The 21,615-nt window shown below is 40.2% G+C and overlaps 2 long non-coding RNA genes across 5 annotated transcripts; one reads left to right on the top strand and one right to left on the bottom strand.

Annotated features, from left to right (window-relative positions):
• Positions 1-5,765: 5,765 nt before the first annotated feature.
• Positions 5,766-6,343, bottom strand: LOC133364184 (uncharacterized). Of its 2 annotated transcripts, none has more exons than XR_009757870.1 (3): positions 6,239-6,343; positions 6,042-6,102; positions 5,766-5,937 (listed from the first exon to the last, which is right to left on the bottom strand). It is a non-coding gene; the product is annotated as an uncharacterized LOC133364184 (long non-coding RNA). The 2 variants fall into 2 exon arrangements; XR_009757869.1 differs by having other exon boundaries at positions 6,189-6,324.
• Positions 6,344-12,067: 5,724 nt separating this feature from the next.
• On the top strand, positions 12,068-21,194 carry LOC133364113 (uncharacterized). 3 transcript variants are annotated; one of them, XR_009757838.1, is made up of 4 exons: positions 12,068-12,193; positions 12,284-12,365; positions 18,091-18,249; positions 21,054-21,194. It is a non-coding gene; the product is annotated as an uncharacterized LOC133364113 (long non-coding RNA). The 3 variants fall into 3 exon arrangements; XR_009757836.1 differs by lacking the exon at positions 21,054-21,194 and adding an exon at positions 18,373-21,046 and having other exon boundaries at positions 12,071-12,193; XR_009757837.1 differs by lacking the exons at positions 12,284-12,365; positions 21,054-21,194 and adding an exon at positions 18,373-21,046 and having other exon boundaries at positions 12,074-12,193.
• Positions 21,195-21,615: the final 421 nt, after the last annotated feature.

Raw genomic sequence — 21,615 nt, 5'->3', positions numbered from 1 at the left:
GTATAGTCCCTGAATTGTATTCTGGTAGAGTCCAGTCCTATATATGTCTGCTCCAAATTAAGCCTCATTGGGTTAAATGGATAAGTATATAGGATTGCAGATTAATTTTTACCTCTGAAAGGACATAGAATTTAAGAAACATACTTTTCTGGATGTGTTTGAAACAGATGGGTAGGTGGGAAGAGAGTTGGGTCTTCAACATAGTGCCCTCCAGATGTTGTTGGACTACAACTCCCATCAGTCTCAGATAACATAATGATGCTAAAGTTGGTTCCTAGTTCCCAGTTCACAGCTACAGTAACTCCAAGCCAAAGTTAACATGTCTCTAAACCCCAAAATATGTGATGGAGTACCCCATATCATATATCACGGTAATCTGGGGAGTCTCCCCATCAAGAATAACAACAAATTTATTCAATCAAAATTATCAGGCTTCTGAAATGCTCATAAATGCATAATGATGTCATAAAATCATAAAAATAAGTAACTGGGTGTGCCCACCCCATAGTCTGTTCTGGGCCAGGATAACTCATACACCCCAGGGAAAGGGAGGGTGTCTTCTACAAGATGCCAGTGCATCCTGCCTGGCCCAGAGCTTTTGCTGGGTGCAGGGCAGGGATAAGGGCATATATGTACAACCCAAAGCGACAAAAATATGCAGAAAACAATAAGAAACTGAGGGTGCCCACCCAAAAATCTGCACTGTGCCAGGCAGTAGTATAGTGGCAAGTTCAGAAGTGCAAGGTCCCTTGATGATAGTATCAGCCACAGCCAGACCCCCCTCTCCCCTTATTTTGCTCCTGGGTTGAGAATGAGGTCCTTGTTCATGCCTACTCCCATAACAATTGATGTCCCTAGCAGACGATCAGTATGAAAGGGGAGAGTATTAGCTACTAAAAAGAGTCTTCTCAGTGGGTGACTCATCTCCTTTCACTCTGATTGGCTCCAATCAGCAGGAAAGGACAAGGAAGCATATTAGAAGACTCTTCTTAGTGGCTAACACACTCCCTTTGCATGCCGATCAGCTCATATGATGCTGGAGACATAGGGACCCTGCTCCCAAAAAAGTAAGGGGCAACTTACTGGACAACTACACCCCTGCTGCCATGACAAATCATACATCTCAGGAAGGGGGAAGGTGGCCTCTACAAGATGCCAGTACTTCCCACCTGGCCTATAGTTTCTGCTGGGTGCAGGGCACCCATAAGTTCATCTGTGCAGATCTAAAATAATGAAGAGTAAGTAGAGGAAAATATGTAATTTGGGGTGACCAAAATCTGTTGTGGGCCATGAAACATCATTCAGCTGAGCAAAGGAGAGAGTGTCCTCAACGAGATGCCACTGCATCCTGCCTGGAATGGATTTTCTTGTGGACACACGAAACAGATATGTGCATCTATGCACAAAAAGCAATGTAGAACGTATATTAGGAACATGCTTTGGGCACTACAAGGCATACATCCATGCATGCAGGAGAGAGTTCCTACCCAGTTCAGAGCTTCTTTTGTATGTATGCTACAGACAAGGGCATATATGTATTAGAAAAACAGTGAATATGTAGAGGAAAGAAAATCAGAAACGGGAGTGCCCATCCTAAAAGATGATTTGGGGCACCACATATCATACTTCCATGCATCTGGGAGAGTGTGTTCTATGAGATGCCGTCCATGCATACTTTAGAGTATCATCTATGAAATTACATCTTCTTCAAGAAATCATTGTTTGTTGACCCTGCCGCAAGTCCTTCTGTCACCAGCATCAATTGCTTTTAAAAATAATAATAATTGAGCTATAACTAACAGGGAAGACCAATACAAAATTTTTAAAAATCCACATAGATCATAAGCCCTGGCCATAAGCACTGGCATAGCATAGAAGATACCCTATCATTTTGGGGGGTGTCTGATTTATCTTGGCCCAGAGAAGATTTTGTGGTGAACACCCCCAGATATTTATTCTTTGCTTTGCTTTTTGTCTCTTTTGGTTGTGCATAGATGCTCTTATACATGATCTGAATCAAACAGAAACTCTGGGCTAGGTGGGAAGCATTGGTATCTTGTAGAAGATATCCTCCACTTTCCTTGGGTGTATGATTTGTCCTGGCCTAGAGCAGATTGTGGGGTGGGAACCCTCAGTTTCTTATTGTCAATTTTGGTTGTGCATAGATGCCCTTATCCCTGCCCTGCACCCAGCAAACATTGTGGGCTAGGCAGGACGTACTGGCATCTCATAGAGGACACCCTCCTCTTTCCTGGGGTGTATGATGTGTCCCGGCCCAGAGCAGATTTTGTCTGATGTGCTCTTTGAGCATCCTGTTCTTTTGAAACATAACAGAAATGTATTGTAAAAGCAGCATTTCAAGTGTAAAATATGATTTCAAGTGAATTATATGCAGGGCTGGCGTAACACAGTAAGCAAAGTATGCATGGCAGGAGGGTGCAATGCTTGAGGGGCGCCGAAGGCGGCTGGAGGCGCTTCCAGTCCAGCACGTCGCTGTCCTCCTTGATGAGGCCACCGGGAGCGATCAGTCCCCCTCCTTGGCTCAGCCGGGGAGCAAAATCTGAGAGAGTTTGGCCGGGGGTGAGGAGGTGGGCTTGGCTCGGGCTTTGTTTTGGCTGCCATCCCTGTGGAAAGACAGGAGCAGAGCTTGGAAAAGTTACTTTTTTGAACTACAACTCCCATCAGCCCAATCCAGTGGCCATGATGGCTGGGGCTGATGGAAGTTGTAGTTTAAAAAAGTAACTTTTCCAAGCTCTGGACAGGAGTGCAGCTGCACTGAGCGAGGTCAGGTGGCTCCTGTGGCTGCCAACGGAGCAGCCCTCTCCGTCACAGCGAGCAGCAGCGGGCGCCTCTCCGCCGGCTCCCATCCGTGCCATCAAACCGGCTTTTTCTCTGCCATGGACTTCCTAACAGGTCCAAGAGCCACAAGGTGAGACATCCTCTCCTTCCCTGATTGCCAACCCCAGCGATGCCTCCAGTGCCCCTCAAGCATTGCACCCTTCTGCCATGCTTACCATGTTACACCGGCCCTGAGACTCGCCTTGTGGCTCTTGGACCTGTTAGGCTGCCACAGCCCGTTGCAGGAACTGAGCAGGTGAGAATGTTACTTTGCCATCATGAAACACAGCACCTGCACCCTTGGTGACCTTCTGCACGGCCGGCTTTGCCGGGCCTGAGATAAACATTGGTCATCTTGGGGTGCCATGGAGCTACCGAAACTGCTACCAGTGAGGCTCAGCATCGCTTGCGAGCCCCCCTGGCCTGGCGGGTCTCCAGAGTTTGTTGACTGAGCAGGTGACACCGGCCCCTCAGCAAGGTGAAAAGTTCAATGAGGACGGTCAGTTTGCTGTGCTGGGCTTGTCTCGGTCCTTCTCCCAAACCAAAACACCTGCCATGCCATGTCTAAACACAGGCGGCGATCCTAGGCACGCCTAAGAGCGAGTGGTGCCACTGAACCTGGAGGAAGCCTCCACAGATAGGATCGGGCTGCCAATCCCTTTGAACTCAGTAGGACATCTTTCTGAGTAAACATACGTAGGCTTGGACTGTAAATCCCTTAGGATTTACTTCTGACTGAGCAGGCATAGGTCTGGGTTGCAAATCCCTTTGGACTCAACTGGACTTGCTTCTAGGTAAGCATTCATAGGGTCGGGTTGTAAGTCCCATTGAAAAGAAACAAGATTGTTTTGATAGACGTGGGTTAAGTTCCATTGCGGTCAATGGATCTGCCCTCAAAAGGCTTCTCGTTTCCCTTTTGACAGAGCACAAATGGGATGAACTGGATGGATATGCTTGGAAGTTCAACTTGATTTCAGGATTATTATTATTATTCATTCATTCATTTACTCCACTCTCCTTTGCTGTCTCCAGACCTTCTTTCCAAAATATCAACTTGCTATTATACATTTTTCTTCCCCTTCCAAGCCACCTTTCCAGTAAAATCCCAATCCACACACACACATTCACCAACCTAATCGTAGATGGCATAGTTGCAATGCCATTTGTTCATCTTGATCCCTTGGGACCAGCCCAGCGTACAATGGGGGAGATGAGCCTGGTATGGCTTAAACCATTCGTGCAACTATGTATTTTTTGCTAAATAAAGATGATACAAAAAGGTCATTTTCTTTTTACTTTATTTGTTTTACTATTCACACAAAACATTTTCCTACTCCATAATGATTTTATTTGGCCTTATTTGCCTTGTTACATTTTTTATAACATTTGAATTGAAAAATGAACAAAAATTTTTTAATAAAAGGTAAGGGCGCCGATTTATAATTTTCAGGGGGGCGCCCAACACGCCACCACTGGCCCTGATTATATGTGTATTGGGGTATCACCATTGCTGGAGGTGGGGTGGGAGGATGTGAGATTCTGTTAATCTTACATATAAAAAAAAATATTCCACTACCCTCTGTGTGTGTGTTCTTGTTTTTAATGTTGTTTTAGGCTACTTAGATGTGCAGCAGCCAAGGCCAGCACCTTGTAGGCAATTTTTTAAAAAAGTAACTAAAACGTAATTGTAGTGATTACTTTTGAGTAAAAGTAAAGTAATCAGTTACTTTCAGAGCAATTGTAATTGTAATGGTAACTACTACTTTTTTGGGCCAGGTAACTATGACTGTAATTTATTACTTTTTAAAAGTAATCTTCCAAGCTCTGATGTTATCTGTGACTTGCTCTTTCAGTCCTTATGGCTGAAATTGAGCCAAAGGCATGTTTGACTTAAGTGAAACCTTTTTAAAAAGGCTGTGAACTTTGCAAAAGTTTGTGATGCAAATCACGCCCTCCACATTCTTCTGCAAATGAGAGTGGGCCTCTCTCAGTGCAAACCATAACAAAAGCAGTCAGTGCATAGTATCCCAATTTTTGTAGACTAAGAAAAAGCATATTGCGTCTTTTTCATTAGTATCCATTCAAAGGGGTACACTTCTTTTACTGATAGGACTGCCAATCCTTGCATAAATTATGGAAAGAGATTTCACATAATGCTTACTTACTGTAAGTGTGTGCCTTTGTTGCTTACTGTAGGAAGAAAGTGGTATAATAGGGCAGTCTACCTGATCAATGTCCTTCATGCAGGACCTTAGAGCTGAGCTATTTAGCAGCTTAAAATGTTGCAACATTTACATTAATCTGTTTGTAAAGAAATTAAGATCTAGCAAAGTGCTCTGCTTTGTTTTGACAACTCAATTTCTGCAAAAATCAAAGCAAAGTGATGTGCAAAGTGCATGGCCTGCACACCCAGAATGAAGACTTGAGAGATAGAACTATGGTATAAAGTGTATATTTATAACTTGAGGATCTGCAGCAAATTACACCAAACTATTTCAGTGCAGGCAGGTGGAACCTGTGCAGACAGAGAGGGAAAGACCATCTGTCTATCACCCTGGGCAAAACCACCCAAGCTGAGCTCCATCATTGTGTTTTTAATGATTTTAATTCTATGGTTGTGGTTGTTTTTAACATGAACCTGCTTTGATGTTTTTAATGAAATAGCAGTATACAAATATTTTTACAAATAAAATAAATATATAATCACCATAGAGTACGTGATGACAGCCAACGATTTCCATCTCCCCTTGTATGAAAGCAGTAGATGTGCAGGACCTGAAATGTGCTCTCCACTCCTGCTCTGCAGAGTTTAGCAGTGGACACACCACAGGCTCTAAGTGCACCAGCAAACCCCGTAAAATTTAAATCAACCTTAATAGTGGGCTCAAAAATACTCTTTTTTAAAGGTACACATTAAAAACACTGAATTAAAAATAGACCATTATTTAATGTACATATTTTATAAACCCAGCATAAACTCACTAGTAAACTTCTACATTCAACTTCATATCAATGCCCATACATAATAAAATACAAAATACGGCCAAATGCATTTCAACAGATGTCTTCCTCAGTGGCCTTGTACCTGATCAGAATACACTACAGAAGACAAAACCAAAAATATAATCAGACATTAAATACTCAGGATAGTCTCTGAGTTTCATAAATCAGCTGTTTAGGAAGAATACTATAATGCCACTTACCCTTTTATGTTTCTTTCATAAATGGGGGCTGATAATCTTGAAATTCAAAGAATTAAAAATCCTGCATAAAAATAATTTATAATCAATTTTTAATAATAATAATAGCAATTAGAACAACAACAATAAACAATGAAGCAAGGATTTCACCACTATTTCTTCCTATTGGCATATTTTGGAAATCATGAATTTTCACCAACATTAAATGGTCTTCATAGGCATATTGCTGTATTTTCAATGCCTTTTCAGTCAGATTAACATAGGCATATTCACAACTAAGCCTAGAGATCAAAAACAGGTGTGGAATTTACTCCTCCAGCTGCTAAACAAATAACCTCCCACAGCTGAGACTACTGGATGGTTTGGATTTATCCTCAGCGGTCCAACAGAGGCACTTCACCAAAGAGAAAATGACATAACAATAAGTACCACATATGAGCCAATTAATTTTCTTTAAATCAATAAATCAATATTTAAGCTGCAACAATTCAAGTTCATAGAACATCTTACTCTACCAGTAGTGTAGTGACAAATTTAGAAGTCCAGGGTCAGCCTCACAGGCAAGATTTGACAGGTGATGTGGGAATCCACCTGTCAATCACATGACATCATTATCCAACCCACTTGTAGGGGGTTCCCAAGCCACAACATCCTGCTGACAATCAGGTGCTTGGAAATTGCTGCACATGGGGCATCACTAGCCCTGTGCTTGATGCTTCCCAGAGCACCAAACACAGAGCTAGCAAAGTGGTTGTTTCTCCCCACCCCATGGGGGGTGGGGACAAAACAGCTGTTATTTTACAGCATTGCTGCCTGCAAGAAAGGTACCTCTCACACCTGATCTACAAAAAGCAGATTTCTTCCTCCTGAGTTTTGCATATCAAGTGAGAGAAGGACTTCTCTCTCGCACATGATGCCTCTAAAATACAAGGGGCATTGCTTGACAAGGGTTTCTTTCTGCTTGCACAGACCACTGCAGCCAAAATGGAGGGTGCATGGGGAAAGAGAGAAAGAGATCTAAGAAGAGTGGGTGGAGAGTGAGGTGAGGTGGCATTTTCTCACAAAGAAGGGGCTAAAGGAAGGCTGAAGAAAGGGAGAAGGAAGGCTGCCTGTAAAATACAAGGGGTATTACTTGTAAAGCAGTTCTTGTTCCCTTGATTGTGCTTTTTTCAGATTGTCTCTGATAAAGTTTTATTTTTATTAACTTGACGTTATATCTAAAACAGTTATCCTTGATGCATCATAGTTCAAATCATGCCTGTTATTTACTGAATGTAATCCTTAAATTTCAAAAGCAGTTCTACTGAATCCTCCCAAATTAGAAACAATCATCCAAATACCTTTTGAATATTTATAAATACTTATATATTTAAGGAATTTGTTATTTACATTCAAAATATGCTTTTGCCCATACCAATCCATAAATAGATTTGCCAACTCTGGGGCAAATTTGCAACCCATAGCTGTTCCAGATTCTTGCCAATAATATTCCGTCTGAAACAAAAATAATTTTGTATTTAATGCCACTTCTGCTAGAGAGCAAATAAAGCTAGCTGGTGAACTTCTGCATTTTTCCCTCTTGTATAAGGTTGATTCAATTACTTCCATAGCTTGTTCCTGGGGCATGTTCGTACAGAGTGCTGCTGCCTCCATAGTGACTAGCAAAGAGTCGTCATTCTCCAAGGTTGACTGCCTCCAAATATTTTTAAAGTCACCTGTGTCTTTTAAGTAAGATTGCATCTGTGAGATGGTTTCAAAAAATGGTCCACGTACTCAGACAAGGGTTCCAAAACTGATGCACATCCAGATATTATTAGTCTGCCTGGTACTGGAACTATCCCTTTATGTATTTTTGGTAGAACATAGAATACCTGGATTCTTTCTTCTGCTTCCAGTAAAAAATCATAAGGTGTTTTTTATCTATACAACCATCTAACAAGCTTTTATCTACACTTTCTCTTCTTACCAACTATGACGGATCTTCATTACATGGAACAGAATGTGCCCTTTGTTTGAGTTGTCTGTATGTTTCTGTTAAATAATCCTTAGTGTCTTTGCTGAAGGTCAGTCCCTTCTAGACTTTTCATTGTACTCTGCAGGTTTACGGCTTGGCCAGAATAAGACACATCCTTGATAACCACATGGAGTTTGAACTGCCTCATTCCCCAGCCCTTCTAGTTCTTCTCAGATGCTCTAAAACTATAGGATCAATGCACAATGAGGCACCTGGGATCATGCCTGCTGACCCAGCCTTTACAGAGTAACTGCTCCTTTGTTCACTGAGCCTGCATGTGCGCATGTTTTATGCACATAGGTGTGTGTGTGTGTGTGTGTGTGTGCACGCGTGTGTGTGTGCATGCGTGTGTGTGCAATCTGGCACCCTGCATTTTGCAAGGTACCAGAATACATGTATAAACTGTGTTTGGAAAAAAATGATCGACATATGAAGGCTTGAGGTGAAGTCTGCTCTCATGATTAATCTTCCTTTTCTTTACAGTTTTAGAACATCTGGGCTTATTGTTCAAGCATGCCTAGTGTGTTGGCCAATGCAGCAGTATTGGTCCACATGACAGAATGGATGTGATCTGAACCTTTGAACTTCTACAGTAACTTGTACAGTCCATAATATGCAGTCCTATTCTAATTGACTATACAGCTTACATTAGGAAATGTTTTCCCCTCCCCATTCTGATTAATTTGTTTTCTTAGACTTTTTGAAGGACAAGTAAAAGAAAATGGAAAATACATGAGAACTGTGTTTAAGAGACTGCCAACTTGTTGTTTGTGTGTCACTGAAAAATATGCTGTATTAAAGATCTGTTCAGTATCAACACCAAAATATCTATGAATCATTCAACCACAAAAGCAGAACTTTCAAAAATTAGATGTTATAACATTAGGAAGACACTAAAGAGCCAATTGCATAAAAGTGAGACATTACTGAAAGCCATTCTGCTTTTTTAAAAAGCTTTGTGTATAAAAGTGCAGATGTCTTCCAATAACTCAGAGGAAGGGAGAAAATAGCTCCTGTATAAGAGAAATGAGCAAAAGGCAGGTGTTTAATATATTGCTTGATATGCTGGAAATCAAGCTGAGACATAGCTCAGTTTTCAGTTAAAAAAAACAAGGATACCAAAGTCCCTCATGAGCAGATCTTGTGATCAATCATATATCCTGACAGTGTTCATTTGTTAACCCTAAACCTCAAATAGAGTTTCGGACAATGAAGGTCTCCTGTACACCAAACTAAAAATGTAAATAAACATCTAGGCTATCCTTCGTAATGTTCAACTTAATGCTTACATCTCCTGGCATCAGAATATGAAGTCCATGTTCCCCCACTGGAACATAGGTGCCTTATTCTGAGTCTGGCTCGTTAGACCATCTAGCTCAGTACTGTATTGCCTCCAATGACTGGCAACAACTCTCCAGAGTTTCAGATGGTGGTCTTTCCCAGTCCTACCTAGAAATGCCAGGGAGTGAATCTAGGATCTTCTGTACACAAAGCAGATGCTGTGGCCCTTCCTCAAACCACTGACTGCTTCTAGTAGTGGGAGATGCATAATGTTGTAACATCAAGAAACACACTAGTTCCACTAGACATTGCAGAGGGGATCTAAAAGGGTGGCTGCTGTTTCTGGCAGCAGCTGTGTATTTGCATTAGGGTCCATCAAGAGCATATTAAGACTAGGCGTGGCCAAATGACTGTGAACTCTGTTTTAACAGTTGGATATGAACATAGGGTCTCTGCCTACGCATGGAACCAAATGACTATGGGTGACCTGATTCACACCCCCAGTTTAGTGGAGTACTAAACTATTTATTAACGTGAATGAGAGTAAAAACTGGTTCAGGCAATACAAATTGCTGACAAACAGAAGTCCCAACTGCAGCTACTTGGAAAGGAACACTTCAATGAGTTGTACCCTTATTTGATGTAGTATTATTATCTGATGTTATGCATGGCGGTAGACTGTTTAGTTCAGTAGTGTGAATGTGTGTAACTGATCTGATGGTGAGGTCATCTTAAACTCTCAGACTTAACTCTAACCTACATCATCGTAACAAGACTGCAGATTGGAGATATACTTTGGAAAGCACACAGGGAGCCAATTATTCCAGCTTCCCCCATTTAATCAAATATTCTAATATCTGCATCTGTAGGGAGAAGTTCCCAACAGAGTCCAGTGGTTGTTTGTTTCTGATTTTGCCTGGCTGTAGAACAAAGTAATCTCTCCTCAATCTTCAACAATATTAATAAACAATTGCAAAGGAACAATAACACTGTCAGTATTCTGGGAGATAAGACAAATGTTAAGTAAATTACACTGAATAAATGAAAAGCAAGAATAAATACAGTTTCTCTCAGTTGACAGTATTTTGACTTAGTCTACATTTAGATTGCAATTTTGGGGGAAAGAGCAATATGCATAATGTGGAAATGAGAGATATTTTTTAAAATGGCAGACTGTAGAACTCGTAAAACTAAGTAGCTATGTTAGAATGAGAAATGGCCAAGCCTGGGGAGATGAATTCATCAAAATATGGATAATGTTTATTCAATATTGGAACAACAAGAATAACCATTCTTTGCACTCAAAAGAACTGTTAACAATCGACATTGTAAGAAAAAAATGAAATGCATGTGTAATTAATAGACACACATGTGGCAGAAACAAACTGAAACTGTCTTTTTCTTTCTCTTATAGACACCCACACCCATGCCTTTCACCTGACCTGCAAAAACACTGTTTATCAAGCTCATGGTGATGCATAACAAATTGTTCATATGCAACACAGAGTGTATGAGTTGTACATTTGATAGGCTATAGCAGGGGTGGAGAAACTCTGGCCCTTTGGCCCACCACACGGTCTAATTTGTCCCACAAGTCCATTTTCCCAAAACTATGACACCTGTCAATCAGCTCACATCACTTGTGATTCTCACTTCCTTTCGTGGAGACAGTGGGGTGGAAGAAAGAAGGAGAGAGAAACTTTTTTCCCATTCTCCCCCCTCCCTCACAGCCATGGCTGCCACTGCTGCCATCATTTCTGCAGCAAGTGAGAGAAAGAACCCTGCAAAGGAAGTGGTAGTGGTGGTGGGACAAAGAAAAGAAAGACTTGGTTGTTGCTTTGAAGTCACTAGACACATTTCTCCGGCCCTATCTTTTTCCAATGGCCACCACAAAGCTGCTTGTCAGTATCTGCTGGCTTCCAAAGACTTATTTATCAGAGGAACAAACCAGCAGCATGAACCAGGACCAGAAGGAATCTCTGAAAATCATACCCCAGGGGACAATACTCCATCCAGGTAATATCCCAATTGGATGTTCCCTGACTCCAGACCTTCCACAATTACCATCAGCTCCTCAAGAATAACTATAAGCCTAAACCAAAGCTTGATCCAAATGGTATAGTATGTACTTGATAGCACAAAGTATCCCATTTCAGTGTCTTTCTTGGGAAGAGGAAACATGACTATGGATGATATCCAACTAAGTTATACTCAGAGTAGATCCATAAAAATCAATGGACTTAAGTTACTCAAGTAGTTTGATTTTAGTGGGTCTACTCTGAGTATGGCTAGCACTGGATATCACTCTCTATGTCCATTTAGGAATAGGGCTCCATATCTTTATTTATTTATTAGATTTCTATCCTGCCCTTCCTCCCACTTGGAGCCCAGGGCATCAAACACAAACACTAAAACACTCTAAAATATCATAAAGACAGACTTTAAAATATATTAAAACAAAACATCTTTTGATTGATGATTCTTTATATATTATATTACATGCCAAGTTCTGTAAATTTAGTTCATTGTACTAAATACAGAGCTTGGAAACTTTACTTTTTTTGAACTACAACTCCCATCAGCCCAATCCAGTGGCCATGCTGGCTGGGGCTGATGGGAGTTGTAGTTCAAAAAAGTAACTTTTCCAGGCTCTGACTAAATATGTTAAGTACTGACAGAATGAACCCCATTTACAGGGGTGTTAGTATTGCATCAGCCCTGAACAACTCAACATTGCATCATACTGGATGCTGAGTCATTATATAAAAAATATATTAACCAGCTTATTTTTGAGCAAGGACAGGAAGCATATGCATACTGTATAAGAGTGAATATAATAGCTAAAAGTTATTACAATTGGGTGAGTGTATTTTTCATGGATAATTGAGATAAATTCTGTTTTATATTCTTGCCTGAACTGGAATATAATCCTTAGTAGTTATGTTTACAGAGGCTTATATCATGCTGCTTTACAGAAGAATTGCAAAGTTATTTCCATAAATGATATCTGCAGCAGCAACATAGTTTATATGGTAAGCCTGATTTTTAATTTTTAGTATAAATTGATACATTTTAGGTTAATAAAAAGCATTATCATATATCTTTGTTTTATATATATTTTAAGTATTGTATAACCTGAATCCACACACAAAGAGAAGCTCTATGAATAGATGCCACTGATGAAAACTTGAATCAAGTCAAAACGTGTTTGGCATATTTTTGCATGTTTGGCATAGTATTTGAAATTTGTTGTGCATTTTACCTTTGCATTTTATATTTCTGTATTTGTACACCTCTGCATTGTATTGCTGTGTTGCCATTGGGAGTGTAGGTATATTTTGTCTATAGAGCTAACAATTCACATTATGCCCTGTGTAGTAAAGTGCATGTGCATTTGAAATTGGGCATTATTGTGTCTTCTGTCGGCTATTAGCCAAGACTATTTTTCCACTATTCATTTCTATATTTTAGAATCATATCATGTCTGATTAGACCTTGAATTTATTTGCTTTTTTTATTTGGACTTTGGTCAAGGATTACTTTCTCCACGTCAGGTCTTTGTGTACCAATTCCAGAACTTTGAACTTAGCCAGGTAGCTAATGGGCAGCCAGTGCAATTCTTTCAGCAGCAGGGTGACATGTTGCTGCTACCCTGCCCCAGTGAGCTGTCATGCCACTGCATTTTGCACCAGCTGCAGCTTCTGGACCAACCTTAAGGGCTGCCCAACATAGAGCGCATTACAGTAATCCAGCCTGGAGGTTACCAGTGCATGGACAACAGGCTGCAGCTGTCTTATCAGCTGAAGCTAGTAAAAGACATTTATTTATTTATTATTTGATTTATATCCCGCCCTTCCTCACAGCAGGAGCCCAAGCTGGCAAACAAAAGCACTAAAAACACTTTAAAATATCATGAAAACAGACATTAAAATACATTAAAACAAAACTACTTTAAAAACATTTTTTTAAAAAGCTTTGAAGATACTTTTTTAAAAAGGTTAAAAAATATATTGTTAAAAAAAAGGTTTAGAAGCATATTAAAAAGCAATTCCAACACAGAAGCAGACTGGGATAAGGTCTCAACTTAAAAGCCTTGTTGAAAGAGGAAGGTCTTCCATAGCCACTGAAAAGATAACAGAGATGGCACCTGTCTAATATTTAAGGGAAGGGAGTTCCACAGGGTAGGTGCCGCCATACTAAAGGTCCATTTCCTTTTTTTTTTTTTTCAATAATTTTTATTCAGATTTTCATAAAACATACAAGACAAAATCATAAAACATTCAAAGACAAAAAACAAAATCAAAAATAGTTAAACAAAAAGAAAAAAAAAAAAAAAACAAAAATAAAAAATAAAGAGTAAAATATTGACTTCCCATTTGTCAAAGATCAAATCAGTTATAAGTCTATAATATATAACAATCCTGTCTCTTAAGTCATATTATAAAATCACTTTCCTCCAGTAGTTATCTTACTTAATCATCAAATCTCATAAACATTACTTTATTCTTTCCACAAAAAGTCAAAGAGAGGTTTCAATTCTTTAAGAAATATATCTATCAATTTTTTTTCCAGATAAGCATATCGATTAATCCATCTCATTACTAATTATGATAATCTTATTGTCATAACCATAGTCAAAATAAACATTTCAATTAATCCATCACTTCAGAATCTGTTAGGTTCAATAATTTCAGTAGCCATTGTTCTATTATCTCTATTAGTTCCATTTTCCATCTTCCATCTTCAGTAGTCTTGTTAAGTCCAGTAATTTCAATATCCAATCTTCCATTATCAGTATTCCATAATAATCTTGCTGTCAAAGCCATAGTCATATAGTAAGAGTCTGATGGGAATTACCTCTATCCCAAATATTTTCTTGCCATCCATTCTGAATAGGTTGCTGAAATACTGCTGTAAAATCATATCTCTGTTCTTTTTTTCAAAATACACTGGGTCATCTCTTAAAAGTTTTTCCATTGTCACATGGCTGCAGTTAATTCCATAGATTTTCTCTATATTGGGCTCCATCACATCATTCCAGTCCAGAAGATTATCCATGCCATTGATAACTTTATCTCTAGAATCTTCATTCATTTCTTCAGAGATAACATTGAGTTCCAAACAATAGATTTTATTTCTAAAGTCCATAGACTCCAAATCTTGTTCCTGTTCCACGTTGGTTCCAATCTCCGGGATCTCCTCTCTCACAGGGACCCCTATTCCAGTCTCCAGGGTCTCCTCTCTCACAGGGACCCCTGTTCCAATCTCCGGGGTCTCCTCTCTCACAGGGACCCCTTCCAGGGTCACCTCTCTCACAGGGACCCTTATATCTTTAATCTCCTGCTTCATTTTACTCAATTCAATTTTCGTTATCTCAATCTCATCCATTATTTTCTGAAACATAGTTATTTCCAGATTTTCAGCCACTTTCTTAATTGCCATTTTAAAAGAAAAATATAGGAAAACCACTTCTTATTTCAGCAACAATTGGGTTAATACTCCAGACTTGGTGACATCACAGTATAAACAGAGCAGACAGCCTTATCTCTCCAATAGTTAAGTAAACAAAATGCAGTTCCCAGGATCGAAACAATTAATGGCAATCGTCAAGAAACAGATTCGTCAAAATAAAATAGACCAAAAAGAGAGTAGTCTCAAAACAGTATAATATTTTTCAAAATAAAAATCTGGAATAGAAATCCCTCTTCTGTGTATATCTTTAGAATGCAAATCCAGGACAGCTTTTTGCAACAAAAACAGAGATAAGCTATTAATTAGTGCGTAGCAGAGAGAAGTTATGGCTCCCCAGTGAGATGTCAAAAAACTGATCAATCTGGCAAATCTCTTTTAAACAGCAACAAATTAAGTCAAGTAAAAGAAAAATATAGAAAGAAGGGTGCTTGCCTGTTAGTGCGTTCTCTCTTAGAAGATAAGATGAACGTTCGCTTTAACAGATAGAGCTTGCTGTTGAAAATCCGTCCCACCTTCGTCGGCTGGACCTCGTCCCATAAATTAATGAGATCTGGTCGTCCCAACAAAAATAGGCTTTGAGGTTAATCTCTTCGTTTCTCCCTACCCGGGAGAAGTTTAATCAGTCAAAAAAAAAAGAAAAAACTGACTGATATATCTGAATAAGCTTCTTTTGAGGCAGGAGCCCGTCTCAAAAGCAGGCACAGGCTAAGTCACCCTTCCCGGAAGTCCTAAAGGTCCATTTCCTATGTTGTGCAGAATGGACCTCCTGATAAGATGGTATCTGCAGGAGGCCCTCACCTGCAGACCGCAGTGATCGATTAGGTATATAAGGGATGAGATGGTCTTTCAGGTATCCTGGTCCCAAGCTCTATAAGGCTTTGTACACCAAAACTAGAACTTTGAACTTGGCCCAGTAGCAAATGGCTCAAGGGCAGCCCCACATAGAGTGCATTACAGTACTCCAGCCTGGAGGTTACCAGTGCGTGGACAACAGTGGTTAGGCTATCATGGTCCAGAAATAATAATAATAATAATAATAATAATAAGATTATTATTATTATTATTATTAAATTTTATTTATACCCCACCTTTCAGCCAAAGGCCCTTAAGCCACCTTATAAAGAAAAATAAACAGGTATAAAAATACAATAAAAGCAATACAATTTACAAAAATTAAATTAAATAACAAATAACATTATAGTAACAAATTACATTAAATAACAAATAACATTATCATTATCGGCACCGACAAGGAAGAGGAGATGGTGTTAGCGGGGGCGGCAGCTCCCAAGAGGCAGACGGGCGACAGGCTTTGTTACAGCAAAGCTGTTTGCTGTTTCAATGTTGTCTTCATCTCCATGTCCTCGGGCTCACTCAGCTGCTGCTCCCTGGGCTTCTGCTGCTGGTGATGATTTATGTTGGGGCGGCTGAGGGAGCTCGGGCTTGGGGACCTGGGCCTTGCCTGGGGCAGGAGGAGGAGAAGGCCGCAGCTGTCTTACCAGCTGAAGCTGGTAAAAGGCACTCCTAGCCACTGAGGTCACCTGGGCCTCTAGCGACAAAGATGGATTCAGGAGCACCCGCAGACTAAGGACCTGCTCTTTCAGAGGGAATACGACCTCATGCAAAGCAAGCAACTGACCAATTATCTGAACTCAGGAACCACCAACCCACAACACCTCTGTCTTGCTTGGACTCAGACTCAGTTTATTTGCCCTCATCCAGCCCACCACTGAATCTAGGCAGCGGTCCAGGGTTTGCATGTCCTCTCCCAATTCAGATGTTACAGAGAAATAGAGCTGAGTATCATCAGCGTACTGCTGACACCTCACCCCAAATCTCCTGATGACCACTTCCAAGGGCTTCATATAGATGTTAAACAGCATGGGGGACAATATGGTACCCTGCAGCACCCCACAGCACAACTGCCAGGGGGCATAACTGGTGCAGGGCTTGCACGGCCTCTCCTGATTCAGATATTGCAGAGAAATAGAGCTGGGTATCATCAGCATACTGCTGACACCTCGGCCCACATCTCCTGAGGACCACTCCCAAGGGCTTCATATAGATGTTAAACAGCATCGGGGACAAGATTGTACCCTGTGGCACCCCACAGCACAACTGCCAGGGGGCCAAAAGACAATCACCTAACACTATTCTCTGAAAACATCCTGGAAATAGATTTGGAACCACTTTAAAACTGTTCCTCCAATACCCATCTCACCAAGTCAGCCCAGAAGGATACTGTGGTTAATGGTATCAAAAGCCACCAAGAGATCAAGTAAGAATAGCAGAGTTGCACTCCCACTGTCCTTCTCTCAATAAAGATCATCCATCAGGGCAACCAAGGCCAATTCAGTCCCATAAACAGGCCAGGCCTGAACCCAGATTGAAATGTGTCAAGATAATCTGTTTTGTCCAAGAGTAGTTGCAATTGTTTCACCACAACCCTCTCAATCACCTGCCCTAAAAAGCGTGTATTTGTGACAGGGCGGTAGTTGTCACAAACCAATGGGTCCTGGGTGGGCTTTTTCAGGAGCAGTCAGATCACTGCCTGTTTCAGAGCATCTGGAACCACTCCCTTCCAAAATGCCACATTGACCACTCCCTGGATCCACTTGGTCAAACCCCCTTGGCAAGCTTTAATAAGCCAAGAAGGGCAAGGGTTGAGAGGACACATTGCTGGCCACATCGTCACAAGCACTTTGCTCAAGTCATCAGGCCACATCAACTGAAACCAATCCCAAGGTGTGGCACTGGGGACTACAGTAGATGTGGATGGGGCATCAACATTGCTACGGAGGCGAGCAACATTACCCTCAAAGTGCTTTGCAAACAATTCACAGTGGGCCTCCAAAGGGTCTAAACCTCCATTTCCATATACCAGGAAGGGTGGGGCAGCTAGGCTGAGTACTTAAAACCCCAACTGTTGCCTAGTACATCATCCTCCATAAAATTGCTCTTAGTTTAGATACTTCTGAATCACTCCTCCACTGAGTGGCAGATTACAGATTGTTGGCACTGCTGGACAGCATCCTTGTCTTGCTTTGGAAGGCCAGAATTGGACACTTCATTAGAAATAACTTACCCCAAGGGGAGAAGAGAGTCAAAAGAACTGGAGCCAGGCCTAAACTAAACTTTTGCAAAATTGCACTCCCCAGCTGCAGAATTCCACCCCCAGTTTTGGAGTCAGGCATGAAGCATTGCAGTGTCGTTCCATTTTTTTTCTTGCAGTTCTTTTTATTTTATTATCCTAACAATCAGATCAATTTTGAATATGATCTTTAGCATGGGAAGAGAATACAGGAAAGAGTTGCCTGACTGCACTTTCCTGTCTGTCTCCACTGTGTTGAAGCATAGCACCGGAAATCAGAAGAGTTGCCCAGAAGAGCCCAGGCAACTGAGTGACTCCTTCCAGGACCAAAAGAAAATCCAAATGTGATCATAGTGAGTGAACAGACACTGAAGAAATGGATTTTAAGGGAAATGGGTGGGTGGAGGTATTATGCATGACTTTCACCCCATGACCACTCAATTTCCTTCCTGAATTTTCTGCCCTGCTCTACTTAGGTTCAGCTCTCGGCAGGACAACCTGTCAGCTGCCCAATGTCTAGCTCCTGGTAGTTCCAGTTGATCCCTTCTTCCTTCAGCTGCAGCCACAGGGCTGCTTACAAGCCATCGTGCCCTAAGGCAAAGAGAAGCCAAAGCTGTCAGATAAGAAAACAGCATAGAAAGAGCAGACAAAACTGTCAGTTTAAGCCATTGATTTGACTGTGGCAATCACAAAAGGCAGCTACAGGAGAGACATTTTTGGACTACAATGAGTTTAGACCCCAGTGGTCTTAGTGTTTCTGAAATGAATGGAAACCAGGCCTCTGCTGGTGCATAAGGCCAGGAGAGCATTATCATTTTAACTGTGCCCTGGATTACCAGCTGCATTTTATCTTAATGTCTGGCACATATTTATAAATGGCTGTGCACCACCTTGAGACTTAATGTAAAAGAGAGTATAAAAATGCTTTAATTTTTTTAAAAAATGCTTGAGACTGTGGTAGTATTCTTGTGGCAAATGGATTTAAACAGGGGTGGCCAACATGTGGCCTGATGGCAGCTTTCACCTCTTCCCCACCATCACATGACAGGTCAGAGGTGGCCTCTTTTATATTGCTGTTGACCTGGGCAGTGTCATCTGGATCCAGGCCACACATCCAGGACTAAAAAACTAGGATATCCCTGGTTTAAGTATGGACAAACCATGCTGTTTTAAAGTGCCACTTCCCCATGCAAAGATACCTCCAAATTCAATACTTCTGTCAATATGCTTTCTCCTTCAATATATTTATTTTTGCTACATTTCGTTCATTTCCTGGCATGCATTAATCATTTAAAAACCAAAAAAGCATACATGAAGTCTTAAATTTGTAGGTTTTTATATACATAATTACAACTCTGAGTTCAATTATTTCCCTGTGATCCAATTTCTGTATGACAGCAACCCATACAATGAAAGCAAATTGCCATCAAATTTTGATGTGTTTAATTTTCTATTTCCTTTATTATGCTTTTCATAATTTTGTGTAAGTGTGTATTTACCAAAATGCAGTGATGTAATATAGCATGGTTGTTACACGCACAGCAGCTTTCCATTTTGCTTAGTATTTTCAGGATTTCAGTCTAATCGTATAACAATCATTATACTAATTTCCTTTGACACCTTTTAAAAAAACCCTTTAGAAAGCAAGGCAAAATGCTCAAACAAGCAGGTGATTTTAATAGACTTTTGTGGTGTTAGAAAGCAGCCATCTAGCAATTTCTTATCTGTAATTCTCTTACATGCAGAGTATTAAGCAGGGACCTCATCGCAGTTCTACCCTTTGAACAGCTAACAAGGAATCACAGCGTACAATAAATTCCCCTTATGGAGAATATAAATACATTGGGATGTATTATTCTATGCATTGATTTTTAGGGACTTCGCTTCAGTGTTCTTAGGATAATTATGTCTGGCTCCAGACCACAAATCAATGGGAACCAAAGTAATTTCACCCCTCACTTTAATATAAAATGAAAGGTTTTTTCCACCAAAAAAAACACCTTCAGAAAATATAATTGTGTTTATGTGCCTACAAATACTTATGAAACTATGAACCAATTTGCACTATCCATCCTGGGATGGCTGAAGACATTTTGCTGCCTGAGATGAAACAGCAAATGGTACCCACCCACACCAGAACTTTGCACAGTTAAAGTGGATTAAAAGGTTCTGTCACCCTAGTGCAGTGGTTCTTAACCTGGGGTGCATGCACCCCAGGGGGTGCAAGACACTTTTTCTAGGGGTTTGAGGCATTGTTCAAGAGATTTTTAAAAAAAATATTTAAATAGAAGCAGAAAATTAACTATACAACCAAAGATTTTGGAAAACTGTCATTTATCTTAGTTCAGTTAAGCTAATACACACATTAAAATAAAATAAAATTAAAATAAAATAAAAAATGAACTGTATATTTTCAGGGGGTGCGAGAGCATATTTTAGAAATCCAAGGGGTGGTGGCAGTGGAAAAGGTTAAGAACCACTGCCCTAGTGCAACAAATCCACTTTTAAAAGAATGGGACTTTTTGCAGTTTGGAAAGTGATGGGGAAATGCATTGTAAGATGATAGATGAATGAATAACAGGAAGATGTATAAACCCCCTGCAAGCAAATAAGGAGGAAGGCAGCATGAATGCTTATTGTTGTATAACTGCTCAACAAACAAATCAGAGTGAATACTCAATAAAGATCCAATCTCTGTGTAAACTTTGTGTGAGCAAATCAGAATAAATGATTAAAAAAAGGTGGGTGGGGAGAGAGATTTATCTCTAAGCTCCAGCTTTGGAGATTCTCTCTGCTTTCCATTGTGGCCCTGTACTTCACCAATTTGATAAAATGTCCATGATGTGTGGGTTTGGCACCTCCAATATGCTGAATAGATTTTAACCATGCCAACACAACCCCCATTATCAAAATAAGTGTGCCTCGCCTCACCCAGATCCATCCTTCTAATTAATCTATTTTGATTATCAGGCCTAGGTCACACAAACAGCAGATCTGGTAGTAAGAGCATCCCTGAATATAATCATTGCAGACTGCTGGGTGGGGGAATCTCATGACTGCACCTCTCTATAATTTCCTGCAAATAGAAAAGTAACATGACATATATAAGTAATTTAGCATAGCCCTTTTCTTTGACATATGTGTTTTGTATTTGCAGGAAATTTGTCTTCATCAGAAAATTTTCATATGACTTCTTATTTGACCATGGCGAACATGGAATATTCATACTTTTCAGGCCATATAGACATTGTTTGGCTATTCTGTGTTTTATTAGTATAATAAACCTATTTTAACATAATATATGGCTGCTGCGTCACAATGTAACATATGGTTTCAATGAGGTACAGCAAATTTGCACTCAAGTGACCTTTGAGGTCTAGTGTGCTCAGTTACAGCCAGCTTGAAAGAAGTTTTTGTAATCTTATTAGAAAGGAACTGGTTTATAAATCTAGCAGCTGCTCTAACTCAAGAAACACAATTGATTTCTAAAGAGTTGAAGGAACACCACAATTAGTAGACAAAATAAAAGGAAAAGATCAGGTACTAGGAAAAGAGTGGGCCATTAAGTTCAGTGCAATATTTGTATAGCTATGCATTTGAAACATTAACTGATTATTTATTTATTTATTACATTTTTATACCGCCCCATAGCTGAAGCTCTCTGGGCAGTTTACAGCATTATGATACTCTTGAGATCATATAGAATTTCCAAGTAAAGC

Source organism: Rhineura floridana, chromosome 9 (genome assembly GCF_030035675.1).
Source record: "Rhineura floridana isolate rRhiFlo1 chromosome 9, rRhiFlo1.hap2, whole genome shotgun sequence".
In the NCBI taxonomy this organism is placed as follows: Eukaryota; Metazoa; Chordata; class Lepidosauria; order Squamata; family Rhineuridae; genus Rhineura; species Rhineura floridana.
The sequence above is the reverse complement of the archived record's forward strand: the minus strand, read 5'-3'. Positions and strand labels throughout refer to the sequence as shown.